We start from the raw sequence: 9,127 nt of genomic DNA, 5'->3' as shown, positions 1-9,127 counted from the left end.
TCGGGACTCACCCCGATCACCATTTTACACAAAAAAAAAAAAAAAAAAAAAACCAAACCAACCCAAATCGGCATAGTGGGATTTTTCTTCTCTACTCTGCAGCCGGTCTCTTCTTTTTGCCTCCGTCCTGGACGGCCCTTGACGGTGTTGCCTCCGTGCTTCCTAGACCACCAAGCAAGTTTCCTCCTCCCTGCTCCTCCACTACCGCATATGGCGGCCCTCCAAATCGGAACATCACGGTGGCCTTCCGCTTCAGCTCCTTGTTTTCTGCCCTTAGCACGCTTATCTCTGCTCGCGCATCCTTATACATGCGTTGGAGCAGAGCCAGCTGGGAGTTTAACTGCTGCACCTCATTTGCCCTACTCTGCAGCCGGTTGGACAAGTTTGTCACCGCCGTCATGGTTTCCACACATGACTTCAACGTATACTGATTGGCCTCCACATCCGACTGCACCGCCATTTTTTGCTCCACAGACCGCATCGGAAAGTTCAACGGCGCAAACTCCGGGGCGCTTGGTTGAGGTTCCAGTGCCACCGCACCAGTTTTCTCTCTTGTTGACTCGTTGAGGTCTGGAAAGAGAGTGAGCAGACTCCGGGAAGACGAGGCCATTTTCTGGGCAACAGAGTGTTACAGAATATCTCTCGCAACAGAGTGTTACAGACTCTCTCTCTCAGCACAACGAAGAGTTTTTCAGAGGATTTCGCAGGTTTTTTTACCTCTGCCTTGGCCTCAGGCTCCGTCTTGGTTAAATAGCCGAGGCAGCCACGCGCATCGCGCGCCTCTTGACGCCCGACAAACTGGCACGCCTTTTCATGGCACATCTTTTGATAAAGTGGGCACGCCTTTTGAGGGCACGACTTTTGAGGGCTCAATATATATCTACATGTATATTTTTTGGGCAGCCTATCTACACACTCATACAGTGTCTTCTACACCGGTCAGCTTTATCAATCCCTTTGTTTCAACCTCAAATAGGTTTCTATCTTCACACCTATTTGAGTTTGAGGGGGGGTTATACACAGTATCATGTATAAGTCACTCATGGCGCACTCCCTAAGTCGCCCCCTTGGTACACCACCACAACTTTCTACAACGGTCCGACATGACCCCGTAAACTGTCTGCTACAACGGTCTGACATGACCCCGTAAACTGTCCTGCTACATCGGTCCGACATGACCCCGTAAACTGTCCTGCTACATCGGTCTGACATGACCCCGTAAACTGTCTTCTACAACGGTCCGACATGACCCCATAAACTGTCCCGACATTGATTCCAGTCAGCTTCTACATCGGTCCGACATGACCCCGTAAACTGTCTTCTACAACGGTCCGACATGACCCCATAAACTGTCCCGACATTGATTCCGGTCAGCTTCTACATCGGTCCGACATGACCCCATAAACTGTCTTCTCCAACGGTCCGACATGACCCCATAAACTGTCTTCTACATCGGTCTGACACGACCACACAGTGTCTGCTACAACGGTCCGACATGACCCCGTAAACTGTCTGCTACAACGGTCCGACACGACCATACAGTGTCTCCTATCCCATTTTTTAATTGTCAGCTTATTTTTCTGTTTTGTTACTCTCTCCAAACTCAAGTTGGCTAGTACCTATCCTCCTTGAGTTTGAGGGGGGCTGTTAATATAATTGTTAAATTGTTAATTGAATCTTTAGCTTTAGTATAATTATTAATTGTATAGGTTTATGCTTTCCTTTTTGCTTTCGGTGATAGTGGAGCACTTTGGTATCCAATGTAACCATTCTTCTCTCTATAAAGAGAGAGTTCATTCCTCTTTGAATGTATCACATACAATACAGATACACATCAATACATATCAATCAATACAATTTATTTTCTACTTCTCTCTATCAATTTATCTCACAGGGAGCATTGCATTTATCATCTTAACTCAAAATATTTGTGATTTACTCAAATGTTGGAAATGTTAACAATTATTGATGTCAACAACATAATAGTAATTTATGAATAATTTACTATTTCTGTTTTTATTTTTATTTTTATTTTTAATTGAATATCAAAAAATTGTGAAAAACGTGTGCATGATTTAATTAATCACGTTTGAATATTAAAAAGCAATTGATTAACATAACAATGACGTGAAACATCATCAAAAGTTATAATAATTAAAAGCCACAGCTTCTCTCATATTTAAATTAGATTGGAGAGTACTGTTGGGCTTTCATCGGCTCATCATAGAAGTTGCATTGATAATTCAATCGTTTAATGTGTAGGACTTATCGAATATTTCATTACTGCTTTAAAATTACATTGATTGGATATTGATAATCACCTGATTAGAACATATTTGTATCAACACTAAGTATGATTGTTAAAATAAATTATTTATATTAATGTGATTGATCAAGTAACTATTAATATTCAATTAACGTAACTTTTTACTTAATTAAAGTACTTGACGAGATTTACATATTGAATAATTTAAATTATGGATGCGAGTTTTGTGGTGAGCCACTGATGCTCAACAATAACTTCTAATTGGGACACCCAAATGGACAGTATCCTCTCCCTAATTAAAATATGGAGTGAGCAAAGATTAACCAATAATATTATATTGTTTTTCGTTTACTCCAGCTATATGTGCCGAAGAGACATTTGGCATTATTTGCCACTGTTTCTACAGCTAATAAAGATTGCATCTGTTGAAATTTTGAAACTTTCAAAAACTTTCCATCATAATTAGAGCAACAAACATACGGTGCCGACGAAATTTTGCAAGATTTGAGTTTGTCTTATTTGTTTATACGACTTCAACTCAACTCGATACGTAATCGAGATCGATTTGGGTTCGATTAAGCCTGCCAATATTAATTATAATTCAGTTCGGCTCAAAATTTCATAATAATTTATTATTATTATTATTACGTTATTAAATAATGACTTTTGAATAAAAATACCATTTAATATAGTAATGCTATTATTTATGAATCTTTATGTATTATTTAATATATAATTAATATATTTATCTTATAATTTAAATAAAGATAAATAAAGTGAGCTTACTCGTTTATTAAACGAGTCTAACAGTCAAACTTTAACACGTTCATTTACTTAATGATCAGGGCCAAACTGATCCCTTAATGAATCAAGTCAAACTTGCTAGTAATTCCGTTCATTTGCCACCCTAATTATAACTCGAATGTTAGATTTGCTATTATGTGAAAAATCACCATCAATAATCTCCATACTTTCCTGTACACTATTCTAAGCTTACAACGATCATTCGAACTGTTTATCTTATAAATCTCGCAATGAAAACTGCTAATACAAAATATCAACTCATAAGATGGCCTCGTTTGGGAACATATTATTTTGGTAATTTTATAGTTTTTTGGCAAAAATATGAGGTAAAAAAAACTAATATGTTTGGAATGACTTTTTGATTTTTTACGAAAAGATGTGCAAAAAGTAAAGAAAAAAGGGAACCTTTGACTTTTTGATATAAGTTATAGACTTTTTATTTTTGTAGTAACCTTTTAGCTTTTAGGTTAAAACCGACACATGCCAAACGAGGCTACAACGAATTACATTTTGCTTTTTTAAAGGCACAACGACTATGAGTTTAAATTCAAACCGTTCATTTACAAAGCAAAATGTGATTTGTTCATGTATTTATCGATATCTGATTAAACTAATTTTTTACATAGATGATGGTCTTCACTGTGAGGTTTACGAGAAGAATGGTTCGGATGATCATTATGGACCCAAAGTGGAGCCTACCAATTTTCCCCAGTATGTAATTTTGTAATATTTTTATTTTTACTTTGAGATGGAGCATAATACAAATAATTGGTATGCTAGTAGGCACCAACATAGTTAAATGTATTTGATTTATAGTGATACAATTTTCTACCATCAATAATTTATATCTATTTGATAATATGAATTTATAATATTTCATTTCATTTTTAAATAAAAGTTACTTTTTACATTTTTTTATTTTTTTTTATCAGACATTGTGAATGCTTAATTCAGTAAAAGAAAAAAAAAAAGAGGCCTAGGTTTGACCCGAGCCTAGGCTTGCACCTAGGGCCGAGGCCTGCTTTTTCCTAAATCTGGGTTTGGGCTTAGGCCTGGACAACAATTTTTCCTGAATAGCCCTGCCCGACTTGGGCTAAATTTTGGTAGGACCTTGAAAGGGCCTAAGCCGGGCTATTTTTGCACTCCTACCTCCTACTGACTGTGTATTTTCAAAATAATTAATCAAATAGATATTCAAATATTATTTATCATTTTAAAATATTTTATTTTCATCTAAAAATTTATATTTTATTTACATTTTCTTATTAAGAAGATTCGTAATATTTTTCATTACAAATGGTTTGTTATATTTTTAAAGATTTTTTCATAACATAACTACCGTAGTTCTTAAATTTCACTTTAATGGTGAAAATCATACACTTTTTTCCCCCCCTTAAATTTTAGGGTTTTTTTTTTAAGGTCTCTGGTATTAAGACTTTATAATATAAAGGACATCTAATATTTTCATAATGTCTAAGGTCCCTCAATTTGATCCAGAGAAATTCTATCCAGAGAAATTCTCTCCAACCCGGAGAAATTCTCTGTTTCTCTCCAGAGAAATTTCGTGGCCGAGTATTTCAATCTTCCTCCTTTGCTACTCATCCCCTAAACATCCTCCAGCCATCACCACTAGCCAACCCAACTAACCCACTCCCTCAAAATAATAATTTAAATACGATCAACAGCGGATTGAGGGAACCAATCACATATAATAAAATAAAATTAAGAAACATCACCTTGATAATACCCAATAACATATCCAATAATCACCCATTTACTACTTAAAATAAGAAGAAGAAGAAAGAAATGCATTGTGGTAAGAGAACCACATTTTTACGTTTCACAAGCAGTCTCATTCAAGCTTGGGCTACTACTACTACTTCAAATTCTCTCTTCACCATTGCACCATTACTCTCTTTGTTGCTGCTGTGACCGGAATTATGAGCAACCTCATAACATTTGGGTTTTTCTTCTACCTTTGCATTGTTGTCGCCATTCTCCCTTGAAGTATCATATTTGTCGTTGTCACCATCATCATTTGAAGCTGCATCTGTACTTGTTTGGTGGTGGACGAGGATTTCCTTGGTCTAACTGCGCAACTTCTCTGTAGTAACCTCATCTGTTTATATACAATCAATGTAGAATAGTAAGCAAGCTCCCAGAAGACCTTGGAACAACACTTGCATTCAGACACACGCCATGCACATGCAACTCAAATTAGAGTTACGTAATAGTTTAGAAGTAAAACCTTTTGATATATCTAGATTAGAAGGGAATTTTCACTAACTTTTTGTGAATTTCTCTGGGTTGAAAGGTAATTTCTCCGGACTGAAAGAATTTGTAATAACTCTCACCACTGTTTACTGATAAGCCATTGATTACTGTTAAACTGAGGCTAAATATGTTAATTGACTGACTGACTGAAAACTGAAGCCGAATTGATTGAGTATATTAGTTAAACTGCAACTCTATCTGTTTGACTGTTTAATTATCTGTTCGTGTTTTATGCTTTAAACTGCAAATTGAAGGCCTTATCGGCGGCCGAATCTGAAATTGATTAATGATTTATGATCATTATAATTTATGTGATTTTATGGTGTATTTATCCGAAATGTGATTTGGTATGCTTAAATTAGATTAAACGTTGATAAATTGCACCAATTGACTTAATTCACCAAAATACCACACTAGTGGCCCACTATCTAAACACATTTGAGCCTTCTTCAAACATACTTCTTCAGCCATTTTGAGTTCCATAGCCGACTAGAGTGAGGGAGTGTGAGGAATTGAGTTCAACTTGGAGAATTGGCTAGAGAACTTGAAGAAATTGTTAAGGATTTGTGCAATTGAGTTTCTATACTTGAATACAAGACTTAAGGTAGAAATTCATCTTCTCATTCTTGTGTTTAAATTGATTCTTGCATGGTTTAGAGCAAAGTTGAAGACTAGAGCCAATTTATGGCTCAAATTGTTGTGTTGAAGCTTAATTGTTGCATGCATGTATATATATATTGAAGTTATGAGGCTGTAGTTCATAATTCCTCACATGCATGTCCATGTTTTGGGAGTAGACCATGATTTCATCTTGATTTTGTAAGAATTGGCTCATTAGAGCAAGTATTGGAAGCTTTGAATTAGTTAAATTCTAGCATGCTTGCATGTTCTTCATATTCATGAAATTTAGTTTCAATTTGGGCTCAATTGATCTTCCTTTGGGGCTTCGATTTTACATTTGAGCTTTGAATCATGTTAAACTTTGAGTTTTGGAATGTTTTCTGAAAAATTGGCCCAAATAGTATGGTTTTGATGCATCTAAGGTTGATTTGAGCTTGGAAGTTCAAATCTGGAAATTCCAGATTTTGAACTCACGCTCGAGCGGGGTGACTGGCGCTCGAGCGTGGAAATCATGCTCCCAGCATTTTGTTCTGTTTTTAAGTTAGCTCGAGCGGGGTAATTCACGCTCGAGCGGGACCTTGTGTCTTTCGCTCGAGCGGGTATCGAGTGCCCAATCGAACGTGAATTTCACATATCCAGCACTTTTGACTGTTTTGCAGAACGCTCGAGCGGGTAAGTCTATGCCCAAGCGGAAACCTTTGTCTGCATGTTCGCTCGAGCGGAGTAACCTATGCTCGAGCATGACCCCTATTTTCTAAAAATGTTTAAAGTGCATCTTTGCATCCTCATTTCATCCTAGGCATTCTTAGGCCTAGTTTAAGGCATCTTAATGAGGATATAGATGTAGAACACACCGAGGCAAATTAGGGATTAAGTTATTATCTTTCCCAACTGTGTAGCTTAGTGTGTGTTCGTCCTGTAAACTGTGTAGGGTTGGCGACTGGAGACGCGCTCTAGCTTAACTGTAGCCCAGAACTCTGTGAGTAACAAATGTGTAATGATATGTTCAAAGATGAATATTTTCTGACTGTTAATTGAACTGCTTTCTGAACTGTTACTGTTAACTGAATGAATGTATGTCCTCTATTCTGAATTGTATTGTGGCATCCTTAGCAACTACTGTTACTGTTACTGCTACTGTTACAGAGATCTCTATCGGTTCCCATGTTTAGAACCATTACTGATGGCCATTATTGACTGCTCGGTCTTTTAAGACCTACTGTCTACTGTACTGCTATGCTAATGGATGTACCACATATGACTGTTACGACTGAATGATTGAAATACTGATTTAATGAACTGTTTTCATTACTGTAAGGACATTCATTCTTAACCTCTTTACGCATTATGTTATTCACTAGGCTTTAACTCACTGTTTATATATATATATATATATATATATATATAGGTGTACAAGCACCAGACCGAAGCTAGGAGCGTAGGTTAGACTCCTTTTTTGTCAAGCCAATCATTGTGCCTCACTGCGAGGTTCTAAGCCTGCCAAGCTTTGGCTTAGGGGTGTTTTAATTTCCCCCGTCTGTCTCTGTATCTGTTTTGTAATAACTGTATAGACTGATAGCACTGTACTGTACTGTCTAATAGGGATTAAGTCCCTATTCGGATCGACTATAAATGTTGTACATACTGTTCTGTATTGTTCATGTATATTCGCATGAAAAATCTTTTCGCATACAGACTGTCACAGCTCATTGGACACTGTTTATTTACTGTTTTGGCTTCCGTCATGCCCCTGTACTCTGTATTATTGTCTGACTGTTAAGCAGGCCTTTGATAATCTCGGATTACTGGCCGGTTACAGTGCTAAACCCATAGGGGCGGGTTTGGGCCGTGACAGAATTTCTCTGGGGCAGTTTATCAAATCAATAGAACAGCAGATTCAACTCTACCTATTTCTTCATAGAGAAAATCTCAACAGAGAAATTCTTCCAGAATTTCTCTAGATTTTTTAGAGAAATTTTGGAAATTTAGTCCATCCTAGAGAAATTTACCCAAACTCAGAGAAAATCGCACTCCAACCCAGACAATTTCTCTGGTTTCAACCCAGAGAAAATTCAGTTAAAAAACCAGAGAACTTCTCTGGTTTCAACCTAGAGAAAAATTCAGTTCAAATGAAAAAAAAAAATTCAGTTCACTAGTCCAAACACACACCATATATATACCACACGTACATACACAAATTCATTGAATCTCGAACTTGATCATAGAAGTACTCTTGTAGGCCAACAAGTGTAAACACATCGCCAATCCCAAGAATGATGAACTGAGGAGCTAACCAGAGCACGCTCATAGACAGATAACCGACTCTCTCTACTCTAACAATCTCTCTCTCTACTTCTCTTAGAATCTTTTGTTCCACTAATGCCGCTATAGGCATGGCTATAACTGGGAATACCATGCCAATGTCGATCCTCTGGAGGATTCTAATGCCTTGTTCATTGCCGGTGGCTTTCCTGAGTGCCGGAACAAAAATCTTCTCATAGGCTGTGACGCAGATTATCATTCCGATCGCGGAGAGTGTGTGAATGGAGGCAGGTGGGATCACAAAATTGTTCCCGATGTTTTGGTTCATCGTGGTGCTTTGTTTGACAAAGAAAGTTGAGGTTTGTGCCATACATAAACCGAAAAAGATGAGCGAGAAAGAGTCTCCAAACAGTGCCAACTATTTCAAAGAGAGATAGATATATATAGTTTTAGAGAGAGAAAGTAGAGAGAGAGTGTGCGTTTGTGTAAGAAGATGACTTCATGCAGTGTCGATTTTTCATGTTAGAATAGAATTGGATATCAAATTTCTCTGTAGGGACCTTAGACATCATAAAATAATATTGTAGATCTCTTCCATTACTATAAATGGGAGATGGACCTTAGACTAATTTTTCCTAAATTTTACTACAACCATAGATTTAGGGAGAAATCATTTTGAAAATAACGTAGATAAAAATATTAATTTTAGATTGAAATAAAATATTTAAAAATTGTAAATAATAATTGAATATTTATTTGATTAAATAATTAGATCATTAACTATAGATCAACATAAAAAAATTAAGTTAATTTGATAATTGTACATATAAGATTTTTTTATTATAATATTTAATCAATTCCATAAACACATATATTTATTTAAGTTAAAGAGGAGTCTAT

The 9,127-nt window shown here is 36.6% G+C and overlaps 1 pseudogene; it reads right to left on the bottom strand.

Moving 5' to 3' along the window:
- Positions 1-8,021: 8,021 nt before the first annotated feature.
- Positions 8,022-8,555, bottom strand: LOC114278985 (protein NRT1/ PTR FAMILY 5.7 pseudogene; annotated as a pseudogene).
- Positions 8,556-9,127: the final 572 nt, after the last annotated feature.

This window comes from Camellia sinensis, unplaced genomic scaffold (assembly GCF_055761805.1).
Source record: "Camellia sinensis isolate YWXY unplaced genomic scaffold, ASM5576180v1 Unanchor10, whole genome shotgun sequence".
Classification (NCBI taxonomy): Eukaryota; Viridiplantae; Streptophyta; class Magnoliopsida; order Ericales; family Theaceae; genus Camellia; species Camellia sinensis.
Note: the sequence above shows the minus strand (reverse complement) of the source record. Positions and strands in the feature narration are given on the sequence as shown.